The sequence below is a fragment of the Cydia pomonella genome, chromosome 6 (genome assembly GCF_033807575.1).
Source record: "Cydia pomonella isolate Wapato2018A chromosome 6, ilCydPomo1, whole genome shotgun sequence".
NCBI lineage: Eukaryota > Metazoa > Arthropoda > Insecta > Lepidoptera > Tortricidae > Cydia > Cydia pomonella.
This window is the reverse complement of record NC_084708.1, coordinates 3,883,630-3,898,598: the sequence shown is the minus strand read 5'-3', so window position 1 is coordinate 3,898,598 and position 14,969 is coordinate 3,883,630. Positions and strand designations below refer to the sequence as shown.

General features: G+C 38.9%; 1 protein-coding gene across 8 annotated transcripts in view; it reads left to right on the top strand.

The window, feature by feature from the left end:
- LOC133518719 (protein lin-10-like) overlaps positions 1–14,969 on the top strand; it is a 247,449-nt gene that overhangs the window by 163,126 nt on the left and 69,354 nt on the right. The window contains exon 2 of one of the 8 annotated variants that reach the window (XM_061852390.1): positions 12,158–12,193. The exons of the other annotated variants lie outside the window; for them this stretch is intronic. The gene's annotated coding sequence lies outside the window, so the exon portion shown is untranslated. The remainder of the gene's footprint in view (positions 1–12,157; positions 12,194–14,969) is intronic. 8 annotated transcript variants of the gene reach the window in all.

Sequence of the window (14,969 nt, the reverse complement as noted above, 5' to 3'; positions counted from 1 at the left end):
AAATATTTTGAATTTGAAATCGATAATCTCCCGCTGGAAACCTTTATATTACAGAAAAAAATCTTTTTCTATTATGTATGCATGGTGTACTTACTTATAAGGTTTTTTAAAGTATTTATTTAGGCCAAGTTAAAATAATTTTCCTACATATTAACAACACTTTAAGTAATCATTTTACTCTTCAAATGCCATGTGAATGGCGGCATTAGCTGTGTAAATGGTGTCCCGTGTCACTCACACGAAAAGCTAAGTGTATTCATAAAAAAAAGTTGGTCGCAGCGTGTATTAAGTTAGTAGGATATGCAAAGTAGATTGAAATGGCGTAATCCATTTACTATATTTTCATACGCTAAGGTCGCGTGCAAAAAACTAGGGACGGTACATTCTACATGAGCAGAGCTAACGTGAATGTGGAATAAGCTCTTTATATTTTTATATCCTAGACATCAAAATGTCAGTTTTTTTTTAATATAATACAATCTTACACACAAATCGACCAAGGCCCACATAAGACCGGTCTGGCCGTAGACAGTGACCTTTCCTATGAAGCCGATCCTGAGTAGGGTTTGCAATTCGGATCTGAAATGTATGAAATTATCTAGATCCGGATCCGCGGATCTTCCCATACATTTCAGATCCGTCGTGCAAACCCTAGCTCTGAGCTTGAATTTCGGTAAAGGCGTTTATTCGTGTGATGAGTTCCTGTTTTGCTGAGTCAGGGGTGTTCTATGTATTTAAGTATTTGTGGATTATAAATATAGTTGTCTGAGTACCCACAACACGAACCTTCTTAAGCTTACCGTGGGGTTTAGTCAATTTGTGTAAGAATGTCCTTATATATTAATTTTTACTATTTATTTACTTATTTTTAAAATATATCCATTGCGGGATCCGAAACAATTAGAGAAGTACGAATACACCTCCGGAATATAAATCGAACGTGAATTGTAAAATATTCAAAGATAGATTACTGTCCTTGTCCTATACTGTGATAAAGGTCCGGATATAGGGAAGTCGGTCAAATTGCGGGTAACCGAAGAAAGGAAAAGATTCCAGCAATTTTCGAGGGGTTAAAGCGTTGGGAAAGAGCAGGAAATTACAGTCCCACAACTACAGTGCTACTGACGGGCCAAACCGTCCCTTTTAAAAAAACACTTCAAGCAACAAAGGCCTTACATACCGTACAGACTAATATACATATAACAGTTTTTTGCTGCGTCACCTGTTCTGGTGTAGGATTCGGCAGATTCCCACGGAACCGCCGAAGTACCACACCCTTCGGCCAGAAGTCCGCGCTCGCGATTGTTTCGAGCAGCGCAGCGCTTTCTTCTTCGGCTAAAAGCGGTTCAATGAGTTCCAAGTTACGAGCAAGGGTGTTGAAAAATGTTGATATAGAAGTAGCTTGTCTTAGAATTCATAAATGAAAGTGATTCTTGCATTCTTCCCACTTTTAGGGCCGGTACAGACGGACTGCAACTCGACTGCAACTTGTATGGGAACTGCATGCCGACTGCAGTCCAACTGCAACGTCGACGTGCAGTTCCCATACAAGTTGCAGTCGAGTTGCAGTCCGTCTGTACCGGCCCTTATATTTGAGAATCTGCCATTAAAAAAAATTAAGAAAAACCTTCCTTGTTCATTTTCTCGATGAAGGTTTGTTTTATCCACAAAGGCATTGAGTACATTTTTGTGTAGAAATTAATAGGCTTTAATGTTACCATACATCATATTTTCATAGAGTGCGTTGATTCAGAATAAAAAGCGAATATCTAAAGGATGGAACACATTTTCCAAATTGGCTGCGGTTCCTCGATGTCCCCAAACGTCATATGGTTTCAAAGAGCTTTGTCCTGGTTTGATTGTGTTGTTTTGAGCCTATTTCAATAAGTAGCGTAGTTGTTTGGTGCTAAAGTACGACGGCCTTGAAAACTAATTCGTAATCCCAACAACCTTGACCGTCTGAAAATCAATAGGCAAGGCAAAACACGTGAAATGCTCAATCATAACACCAAAAAGCAATTAATGGATCACAATACAATCCACGTGCCTCAGCATATAATAAATTATATGTATTTTTATTGACCGAAAGCGAAGGTGTCCGTTTCAGCCTGGGCAAAAATGAATGTATCTCCGGATATTCTCCTCTGCAGGTGGTATTTGTCGACCGATTCTCGTGAAATTTTGTGAGCGGGTTCGGTAGTTAGTTATATATATTTTTTAAGTTTTTGTAAGATGTTCCAAATGGTGGAAATTGGCATAAAGTGCTAGTAGGATCTATGGCACTTACGACCATTGTGAGTTTGCAGTGATAATGACCCAACGAAGTAAGATTTTTTTTTCATCATCATCATCATCATATCAGCCTTTTATTGCCCACTGCTGAGCATAGGCCTCTCTTCTAGTACGCCACTTATCCCGGTCCCGAGCCAGTCTCATCCAGAAGTGACCCGCACTCTTCCGAATGTCGTCCACCCAACGAGCCAACGGACGCCAGGCACTCCTTTCGTCTGAAAGCGGCCACCATTCCGTTAGCATTTTGGCCCACCTGCCATCACTCTGCCTGGCAACATGTCCCGCCCAGCTCCATTTTAATTTACATTTTTTTTACATTTTGTAAAATACACTAATTCATATGTTTGAGTCTTACGGAAGTTTTGTTATCAAGTCATAGATTATTTTGTGCCATGGTGGACAGCCACGGGCATCATGGGCTTTCCTGAGGCAGAAGCGCCGAAGGTATACCCCGACACCGGACACGCTAGGATCAATGACATCATCCGAAGGGCCCTTGTCAGCGTCAAAATTCCGGCCATACCTGGGCCTCTTGATCTGGTAAGAAACGACAGCAAGAGGTTCGACGACATGACGCTGACTTGAAAAATGGGACGGCCTCTAGTTTGGGATGCCACTTGCGTAGATACCCTCGCGCCGTCCCGCCTTCCGGGCACCAGCATTGGAGTCCGCAATGGAGGACCTCACACGCCGCAAATACGCCACCCTTGGCAGTGGTTACATTTCTGAGGCGTTTGGTGTCGACGCTGATGTCGTGGGGGCCAAGCGCGCGTTGGCTATACAAGAGTTTAGCGACACGCCTCATAGACACCACAGATGAGCAGGTGACCAGAAGGCTGGCCAGTATGTCGCTCAATGAAAAAGCATTGTCATTGATCGTGGCAATGCGGCCAGCCTTCTAGGCACACTTCCCATCAGTAGCGATCTGGAGGGCGTTTTCTATAGGGACCGTGCGCGTTGGAGGGTCTGCCATCTTGTGGTCTGAATCGGAACCATAAACAGGCACATTTACATGTCAAGTGTTTTCTTGTGCATAGTAGGTTCTGCCATCTTGTGGGCTACATCGGAACAACAAACATCACATTTACGCCTCGCGCTAAAAATCTGACGGCTCCTGTGCTGCCTCCTACAGTTCATGCACGCTCCCTATTTATAAGACCCTTATTTCAAGTTTATCTAGTATATTATTAATATTATGTTTATTTATAGTCTATTTTTATTAATTTGTCTATAAAATTGTATTTAATTGTAAAATAAATATATCCGTATCCAATTCCAAGCTAAGTCAGAAACATTACACAGCCAACCACAAGGAACTCCAAAATATTAACCGAACCCACCAATAATTGATTAGGAAATCCGTTCTGTCACACACACAATCAACCCACCACAACACATGTACAAACACGTGTTCATGTGTTCACGCACGCTTGCACACAATCATGGTTGACGTTAGGGATGTCTCACGTCGGGATTTTTGCGGAGATTAGTATTTATTTTGTCGATATTACGGGATAAAGCGGTTTATATACTTAAATATTTTATTTATATCAATTACTGATTAAAATATACGTTAATAATTCATATTTGTGAGCAAATTTTGTTATACTAGACAAAAAGACATTTTCAAAAACCTTCAAAGATCTTAAGGTTCCAAAATTATACCTTTTAAAATCAAATAATAATTTCAAAACTGTATTAAATTCATTAGTATAGTAAAAAATAGATTTTACAACCACTATGTCCAGTCAGCGTCGAAAAGTTTCTACCATTATCTAATAATTTAACAAAAAGAGGTCTCTATTATGTAGAACAATTATGTCGTTTCCAAGCAAAAGGTCCCACTTTGTCGCTTGCTATAAGGACGCTTTGACAGGTTATTCGTATAAAGATATCTACAAGCAAATCTCTTTATTCCATATGGTTAGCGACAAAAATGGGACCTTGCACTAGACTTTGACACAATCAGACTGACAAATACTTTATTTATTCATCCGCTTCTATTGATGCTGACTCTACTTATTATATTTTACGATCAAAATAGCAACCTACTTGTATCACTTACTTTAATAATTTATTTATTATGGACTTTTCAAGTATTAGCAACCCTACTTTACCACTGATACACGAAGCTAGATGCGACATCGTACAAATTGTCTTTAATTGTTGTTGTTCTGCGATCAATTGACAGTAATTCTGATTGTTGATTTGCCGACTAATGAGAGTTTATTTGATATTGGGCATGTATCAGGTTTTCAGGTTGAGTTTACAATTAAACGTGTATATTTTATATATATTTTGTTCTGCAATATTAACAACAAACCAACAACAAGTTTTTCATTATTTTGGTACTCTTGAAAGTAGTATTATTGTATCGATAATTTATTAAATGATTATGAAATTATTTTCCGATATTATGGCGTATAAGGAGTTACTTTTGTGCTAGAACCTTCAATGTTTTCAATGATATTGGGCGGCAATATGTAGATACTTGGTACCAACAAAAAAAATACAAAGATAAACAGAAACCAAAATCATTATTTTTAAATGAGATAAAAAATCTGCTAACACCTGCAGATAATGTAGTAATTTACTCGTGATTAGTTTTCGCATGGTATTGTAGAAATGCAACACTATTATTTATTTTTGGCGAATATACGGCACGCACTGCCATGCTGCCATTCGCCCAAATTAATTTCACAATTGTTGACTATGAACTGCTGTAGATTGAAAACGAATTGGATTACTCCAAAACATACCGAGTGACTCTGAATCCTCTATATAATATCTAAAAATAATAAACCAAATGTATCATATAAGAGAAGTACATCAATTTGAAATGAAACACAAAAAAAAATACATCAATTATTCAAATTGATATACTTCTCTAATATTTTGATATATCTGGTTAATTATTTTTAGACATTAATTTGTGAATATTTGAAAAAGTAATGGTGGTCTTAGCATTTAGCATATTTAAGCATCTTAAGGCCCCCACTGAAAACTAGTTTCTCGATAATTTGCCACGGCACCATGTTGAGTAGGGGTCGTTCTTAATTTTTATTTCTATGTTGTGGACTTATTTTTTTTCTTAACTTTCTTTCATCCAGTAACTCTACATCTCTCGAATTCAGTGCAAGGGCCGTATAATTCCCCCTGTCGAGGATTATTAAGAATAATTATCAAATCGCGGGGAGGCCATGAATCATACACCCTCTGTTGGGGGACGTAAATATTTTATTTCGAATGACACTGGACATGGGGCTTTTCATTGGGGTTTCTGAAGTTTGTACAGTCGCCATCAGATATATCGGAGCGGCTATGGTGCTCAAAAATATCTGAACATGCAATTTAACGTCTTAATAACATATATTTTGTTTAGATAACTGTCAGCACTGGCCGCTACGATGATGGCGTACCTACACATCGGATACATCTGATGGATCACAAACCGACCTAACTCCACAGTAAGCTTAATAAGGCTTCTGTTGTGGGTACTAGACGAAAATGTAAATACTTATTTATCTACATAGAAAACATTTATAACTCAGGAACAAATATTTGATGATTAACGCACAACTAAATGCCCATACCGAGATTCGAAACCGATCTCTGGCGGTACCATCTCTGGTGGGAAAGGAAATCATTGTTTAGAGTTTGGAAGTTTTCAGTTCGTCGGCGTTTTTAGAATTCCTTACCAAAAAGTTACAAAAGGAACCCTTATGGTGCGACTCTGTCCGCCCGTCTGTCACGACGCTAAATATCTCGAGAACCACTTAAGCTATCGATTTGAAATTTGGTCTAGTTATTTTTTTTCTCTTTATTTGGTTAATCAAACAGCCACTACAAGTAATACTTACAAAACTAATTACTATATTGTTTACAATATGTGTGGCACACAGCGCTTACCACTAATTAGTATAAATAATATTAATTCTGAGCCAAATCTAATCACATGTGTAGATACATTCATTGCTTTCGCTAGTCTCTCACTCTCCTAAGCATTATTATTCCCATCTGATTGTGAAGTTTGCGTTACGTTTCGCAGGCACTCATGTCTTTTGCTATGGTATCTGCCCTCATCTTGGTTCTCCCTCTACCTAGACCCATCTCTTGCGAGCTAAGGCGGAAGCTGTTGTTGTTGATGCACTACTATGGTGTAATAAACAACACAGTAAATAATCCGGATGTACTGGAGAGACTCGGCCTGTTCGTCCCGGGGTGGCGTGTCTGTCCCCCGGGCCTGAGCGCGCTGCCCGCGCGGCGCCCGGCGCGCCTGTTCGCGGGGCGCCCCGCGCGCACCCGCCGCGCCGCTAACTCACCCACGACTCGGGCGCTCTCTCTCCTTAATGTCATGTCCATTGTTGCCCCGCAGATTGACATATTCGCGGATAGTGTTGGTGGTTTTGGTAAAAAGCTATCGGAATTCCTTAGCCAATATTTGGCCACAAAAAACTGACTTATATTTTGAATAATTTAATTATAATGATGATGATTTCTATTTGACTAATTTAATTTATTTAATAATCCTATATTTAATATTTCTGCAAATAATGAATTGTGTTTTAATGTATATAATGTAATTTGTATTGTATATCCTACTGTAATCTAGTTTGTAAGCGATTTGGTGTACCTGTTAGCTTATAAAATGTCTAATAAATAAACAAACAAACAAACATTACCCGACACACCTCTTAAGCAAAGCTTGTACAGCTTTGCTTAGTTTGGGTCCAGGTCGATTTGTGTGAGATTAGCCCGAAATATTTATGCTTCACTTACTGCACTGGCTCGGTGACCCAAACAGGATCTTCGCCTCGACGCAAGAGAGCGCCACTCTGCCCTATTCTGCGCCACTTCACGCCAATTGGGTATTCCGAGGGCGGACAGGTATTTTAGGGCTTTGTCTCTCCCGAAATATTGATATACGTGCAGAATGTGGAATGAGTTGCCTCTTCTGAGGTATTTCCTTTGCGCTACGACATGGGATTCTTCAAGAAGCGGGTATTTAGGGTTCTCAAGGGTCGGCAACGCTTAAGTGGCTCCTATGATGTTGCTTATGTCCATGGGCGACGATGACCGCTTCCCATCAGGCGGCTCATCTGCTCGTTTGCTGAGCTGAAAAATATATATATACAGTAGGAGCATATGTGATTAAAGTTACTTTGGTAATTGAGAGCTACAGTCTAGTATTAAAGTTTGTCAGGTTATTGCGATCCACGGTGTATAGACCGTTCAGCGGCCCCTTGAGCCTCTTGACCGGGATACGGCCCGTGGTTTATTGCCCGGGCGTATTGCCAACTACTGTTTCATATTAGATAACCCTCACTATGACACAGTAATACGTATTGTTACGACCCACGTATAGTATAAGGATATGTTAGTATTTTGTCTCAGGTAAAAGACACTATTTTTTAACCGACTTCAATTTCATAGAAGGAGGAGGTGTTGTTTTCGGTTGTAGCTTTTTTTAGGGTTCCGTAGTCAACTAGGAACCCTTATAGTTTCGCCATGTCCGTCTGTCTGTCTGTCTGTCTGTCTGTCCGAGGCTTTGCTCCGTGGTCGTTAGCAGGGATCGGAAACCGGTATTTTTTGTATGGGAACGAAAACGGTATTTTTTCGTTCTTTGTTAATTATTTCATTTCTAACTAGGCAATCTAATAATACGAAGTCGTTATCTAACAACACAATTGAGTTACACATTTGGAGTATAAAATAAACCAAAATATATGATTATTTCGAAGTTTTTGCAAAAAACCGGTTCCGATCCCTGGTCGTTAGTGCTAGAAAGCTGAAATTCGGCATGGATATATAAATCAATAAAGCCGACAAAGTCGTACAATAAAATATAAAAATTTAATTTTTTTGAGGGTACCTCCCCTACACGTAAAGTGAGGGTGTATTTTTTTTTTTTTGCTTCAACCCTACAGTGTGGGGTATCGTTGGAAAGCTCTTTCAAAACTAATAGGGGTATTCAACAAACATTTTTTGATAAAGTGAAGATATTCGGAGATAATCGCTCCGAAAGAGAAAAAAAATGTGTCCCCCCCTCTAACTTTTGAACCATAGGTCCAAAAAATATGTAAAAAATTGTGGAAGTAGAGCTTAAGAAAGACATTAAATGAAAACTATAGCGGACATGATCAGTTTAGCTGTTTTTGAGTTATCGCAAAAAGTTTCTCCCATAGTAAAAAGACTTACTTTAGGTACTGATTATGCAAATTTGCCTATTTGTTTAACTCGCGTGAAAGGTACCGTTTCATCCCTTGGCTAACAATTTACTATACTTTAAGCTCCAGTTTAGCTTATTGTGACGGAAGAGTAACTACGGAACCCTACACTGAGCGTGGCCCGACATGCTCTTGGCCGGTTTAATTTTATGTAATTATCTTTTTGTTTGAAAGGAGTTACCTCCAAGGTGGTCCCATTTTAATTTGGTTCTGATCTGATGATGGGATCCATGAGGAATTGAGGGAACTCTTAATTTTTTAAAGGCACGTGTATGGTGATTTAGGTGTTTTCTTAAGCAACTCGAGCATTTTCTTCAAAGACCATCAATTTGGTAAGTGGATCTGATGATGATGATTTTTTTTATGATAATGATGTTTTTTTTATGTAGCTGTTATGTTCACCGATTCACTCAAGAAGATTTGCTGGCTATGGATGAGGTCTTGGTGGCTCAGTTGGCAGAGCGCTGGAGTATCGATCCAGAGGCCGTGAGTTCAAGTCTCATCCAAGTCAGTGATTTTTCCACTTTAAAGTTTATTCTGAGCTTAATAGCATCGTTCGCAGACGTTTCTGACTGTTGAACATTAATTCCATACTTCTATTGTTATTTTAATTTAATGTTTTATAAAGCATTATTAACATTTTTATAATTTATAAATATTGTTAAAATATAATACTTAGTTGATTCATGCTAGTAAGACATTTTTAGCTTGTTGCCACAGATGGATTTTTATGAAAAAAATATATTTCATACAATATTGTATTGTGCATTAAATACCTAAAAATTGAGGTTGTCGCCCTCTTGTAAATAATTAAAAAAAAATATAAACAAAAAAAATTTTTTTTTTTAGGCCTTTGTAAATAAGTTACAACCTTGATTTTTTTTTTAAATGTATTGCTATTAGTGCCATGTGTAATCCGAATTTCAAAGAAATCTAACCATTAGTTTAGCTTAGAAAAATTAAAAAAGATTTTATATATATATATATATATATTTATCCAAACCAAAGGGATTCCAGGCTTGAAATATTGTAAAATGATATCTTATAATAAGACCAATTAACGCTTCTAAGAAAGGTATACATTTCAGCCAGGGGCAGTTTCACTATAGGATTGCGGCTAGACCCTTTCGTTTCAATAGTTACAACATGAGAGCAAAATTTGATATTTCTTCGAGGGCTTATGCGATATTTCTCAAAGTGCACGAGATGTAAATGACTGACTTTGATCTCACGTAGTATACAAGTAGTGAGAACATATTTGGAAGGGAAAGTACAACGTGAAAAATATAATCCTTCTCCATCACTTTTATATTCACAGAGAGTAAATGTCATAGAGAATTTGGCGGGTTGTAACATGCGAAAGAATTATTTAACACATATTTATGTTTACAAGAAAAAGAATTGCGGTTGAATTTGTGTGAAACTGATTTTTAGAATAATAATAGTGGATTTTAATAATAAGAGTATATTGATCAAAATAAATAAAGTACCTAGAACGAAGACCTGCATAGCGCATCGGGGTGAGTTTTTATTTTATTTTTGTCTTATTAGGGTTTCGGTCCCTATTACGAAGACTCCGCTGTCCGTCTGGCTGTCCGTCTGTCTGTCTGTCACCAGGCTGTATCTCATGAACAGTGATAGTTATTGCCGCTGTAACAACAAATACTAATAAACAGAATAAAATAAGTATTTAAGTAGGGCCCGTGATTAAACGTGATTTTTTTGCCTTTTTTGCGTAAGGGTCTCCCCAAACCAGTCGACGCGGAGTCGGCTTTCGCCGAGTGTTTTACACCACACTATTCGCATTTAGCCGATCGACCGTCTCCGCGGTTGGACACCTGCGTTTAGCAGTCTCATCCTCCTTGCGGCCGTAGAGACGCCCGATCGCCTGCGACTTGCTATCGCAACAGTTGTAAAGCGACGGTCGGCTCTCCCGTGCTCCGTCCTGCCGTCGAGACGTCAGACAGCACACGTACAGCCGTTCAGTCCGACGAACAGATGTAGGACAGCGGGTGTCGGCAATCGTAAATCTCATTTTTGGAGACTGGTTGTTAGTAACAACCTGAGTTTGAAATTGAACAGACCTGTAAGATTATTTTCCTTGGTAATTGTTACACATTATATAATAACCTGTGATGATGGATATTTTACGTAGACGGGCATGGAAAAAAAGGCTTACCAGCATTTTTACCGTCATCGGCTCTGTTCGGCCGTCGTCAGCTATGTTCGGCCGTCGAAGACGCTGAACGGCTTCCGCCAGCTCTGACCGGTCCTTATCGTAGGTACTCGGCCGTGATCGGAGCCGTTCAACTCTTTCCGGCACCGTACGGCGGTATAAAGAGATTTATGAATGCGAACGTGTGCGGTAGGCTGCAAACAGCGTCGTACGAGTGCGAACAGCTTTACGGCAAAACGCCGTTTTCCCGTCGAAAGACGTCGTTTCGCGTGGGCCGAGCCGATTTACGACTTATTCGCTCTTATTGCGTTGACATAAAGCTTTTTCCGTACGCGATTTGCCGAAACGGCGTCGACTAGTTTGGGGAGACCCTAATGGTACGGAACCCTTCGTGCGCGAGCTCCACACGCACTTGGATCGTTTTTGTTAACATCTTACACGACGGAACGTTTGTCCGAGGCGCATTTTATATGATATTAACGGAATTAAACCAGCGCACTTTTTTCGAGGGTCCAAATCCTGGCCAACCGTCAGGAAGGGAAGGCTTTCGATACAACACTCATGATTCGATCGAAAGTTCGATTTCACCTATATTGAGAAGTTTTTCAAAGTTTTCATGAAACTACCTATACACAGGTATGTTTCACTGAACACACAAACTTAACATACATTAACTGCCAAAATCCTAGACTTCACGTTCACGTTCGAGCTATTAACGAAACGCCAATATTTGGTGCCAGGTTCCAACATTGTGTATTTAGAAATACACCTTATGTAGCGGACTTAACGTTTAAAGTTGAATACACTTTGTAGCTTGCATTAATAGCAGTTGCGAATCAAGTTAAAAGTTGGTGCTTTGGCTCGCACGTTTAGATTCTAAATAGTAAGTAGCATTAATTTGGAGCGACTTTGATAATATTTAGCGATATCATAAAAAATAAGTAAGCATAGAGTGCTTACCCTATACATCAGTTTTTTTTTTACTAAAACCTTTAATATTTTCATTGTCGACATCTAGCGCCAAGGAGCGGATTTATCAGAACTGCTACTTGACAATAGATGGCGGGATGAACGAAAAATCTAATGCTCAATAAATTTCAGCTGATATTATAAATGGATTAACCGGAACTTTATTTTCAACTCCTTCTGCTTGTAATATTCGTAGTAAATTGTTTTTGTCTTTTCGTCAGTCGCGACACTCATGACATCTAGTATCAAGTAGCTAGCATCAATAGTAGCATCTAGCGGTACTGATAAATCCGCTATTTGACGCTAGATGTCGAATGCGATAATAATAAGCGTTTTGGTAAGAAAATTATATTTGGAGTGAGCACTGAGCACTCTAAGCTTACTTATTTCTCTATGGCGATACCTATCGGTAGACAGGTAGATAGGACGTAAGTGCCTTTTGTTACTAAGTATATTATAGTATTTTTGTAGTAACAATTGTTTTTTTTTTCAGGTAATAACTTCAAGATGCGGATAAAGCGCTTCCCAGGTACCTACACTGAAAAAAAGAGATAGCCGAACTGGTTTAGTAACTTTACTAAATAACTAAACTACGGTTATAAGAAAATAAACTTTGCATAAATTTACAAACTTATTTTGTAGTGTATACCCAGTACCTGAACACTGATAGCCAAACACGGTTTTGTAACATATAACACATAGTTCGCAAGTCCCAATTTTTGTGTAAACAGTAACCAAAATTTTGTTACAGTTATGCAAACATTTCTTTCAGTGTATAGGGACTACCTACTGTGCATAATCATAAATGCATTGCAGTACGATTCGAACAATGCTTATAAAACATCACAGCGATACTATACCGATCTGTCAGTGACAACACTGACGTTTTTGGTTAAAGAAATGTTACTTTTGACACTGACAGATGGGTATCGTATCGCTGTGGCATCTTATAAATATTGTTCGAATTGGGCTGTTAATCTGTCAAATCCCGTCATAATCGCGATATAGCTTACGCTATTTCATACAAATGAGTGTCCAGCGGTGGCAGCATGGTTCCATTTTTATCACCTGTCACTATGCCCGTCACTTTCGTACTTACATACTTGTTAGAACGTGACAGGCATGGTGACAAATGATGAAGAGCCGACCATCTTAGCCCTACAGTTTCGGTACCGACAAAAAATCCGATTTCGGTCGGACACTAAAAATTATGCAAAAAGCCAAAACCGTCTAGAAGTTAGTTTTGTCATTTAGAAGTGCTGGAGGTTAATGGATCAATATAATAGTAATAATTTTCCATTACAGACCAAATATATTAGCTTTCTATAAACAGTTCATGTAGTTTTCTATACACAGTAAAATGTATATTTGAATTAATAATTATATGATAGATAGACCAGTCTGCTCCGATTTCCGGTACCTTGGGTCATTGATCCAAAGTGACGGCATCGGCAACATCGACCGTGACGTGAAAAATAGAATAAATGCGGGATGGATGAAATGGCGACAGGTCTCTGGAACAACTTGCGATCCACGAATGCCCCTTAAACCTAAGGGGAAAATCTACAGGACGATCGTGAGACCTGTTGTAATGTATGGATTAGAATGCTGGGCGACGAAAGTGACGGATGAAAGAAGAGTGCTCGCAGCGGAAATGAGAATGTTGAGATGGATGTGTGGAGTGACGAGAAAGGATCGGATTAAGAATGAGTATATAAGGGGAAATTTGAAAGTAGCACCGGTAGCGGAGAAGATAAGGAGTGGTAGGTTAGCGTGGTATGGGCATTTAATGAGGAGGGATGAATGCCATATAGGAAAAAGAATGTTAGGAATGAATGTTGATGGACGGAGAGCGGATGGTAGACCCAAAAAACGATGGATGGATTGTGTGAAAGAGGATATGAGAAAGAAAGGAGTGAGTGCTGAGGTGACGAAAGATAGAGGAGAATGGAAGAGAAGAACATGTGCCGACCCCACATAACGTGGGATAAGGGCAGGAGGAAGAAGATGATAGATAGACCATATCCCTTTACATGGTGGAGGTGCGGGGTAGAATAGGATAGGGAGTAGTTTTGTGATGATGACTGCCACTTTCACCCGAGAAGGCGAGATATGTGAAGGTTGGAAATCTTCACAGTCTCGTGGTAGATAACTGGCAACGATTATTTGAATTCAGAATTATCGCCCTGCTGAAGGAATAAAGATCTGCAGGCGATTCATTCCGAAAGCTGCAATAATTAATGGTAGTCGATATTTGTGTTATTACTGTTCGAAGAAGAAATATAATTATAGATTATCAGAAATATATCTCGAACGTTTACATTCCCCACCGCAGATAGACCGTATCCCTTTAGAGTACTTCTTCTTATTCAGGCCGTATTCCCGTCTCTATTTGGGGTCGGCTGTCCTAATCCTAAGTCTCCACAGTGGTCTTTTATGGGTCATCTCTGGCCCCGCATTGGAATTAAATGAGTAATTGAATTTTAAATATAAAAATATGATTAAAACCGCGAAAGTTTTTCTATTAAACCACGCCAACACTACATAAAACAAGAACAGTAGTTAAACTTATGCCCTGACCCGTCGGTCAGATGCATCGGCCGCTTATGCTATAGCCATTTATGCGACGATGATGCGATCACACGCCCGGTTAGTGGCCACACACATAGCCAGCTCGTACTGCAGGCGTATGATAGATAGCTTTATTTACGTGTTAAAATTAGTGTCACTTTTTAACACTACGCGATTGAAAGAGACAGACACTGTCATTATATAATATGTAGGATACAGCCAACATAATACAAAACAGGATTTGTTGAAAATTAAAACAATAAATCGTTCTCTGATGTTATTCTACTCGTAGTAGGAAAACTGGGTTTTAATAAGTAAGTTTTTTGTGCTAATTTTGTAAACAGATGTACTTGCATTGCAAGTTATGTCATTGTTTATCAGTAGACGTTTTTTGTAATGTTTTTATTTTAGAACTAACTCGTTTACCTAAAATTTTTATAAGAACAATTTGTCACATTATTTTTGCATTTGACCTATGAAAGTACCTTAACCCAACACATGCACACTAATGCTAATTACTTTTACACATATATGTAAGCGTTTACACACACATGTAAGCCTAACGTGGCGTGCATGCGGTTGAAAATGATTGTGCAAACGCGATCGGTGGCTTGTGGTTGTGGTCTATATTATAAGCGACAAGTCATTTAATTATTTTAAAATTAATAAAGGTTGCCTGAAAATTATGATAAAACAAATATATGTGGCGTTCAAAGGGTAAATAAAATAGATAG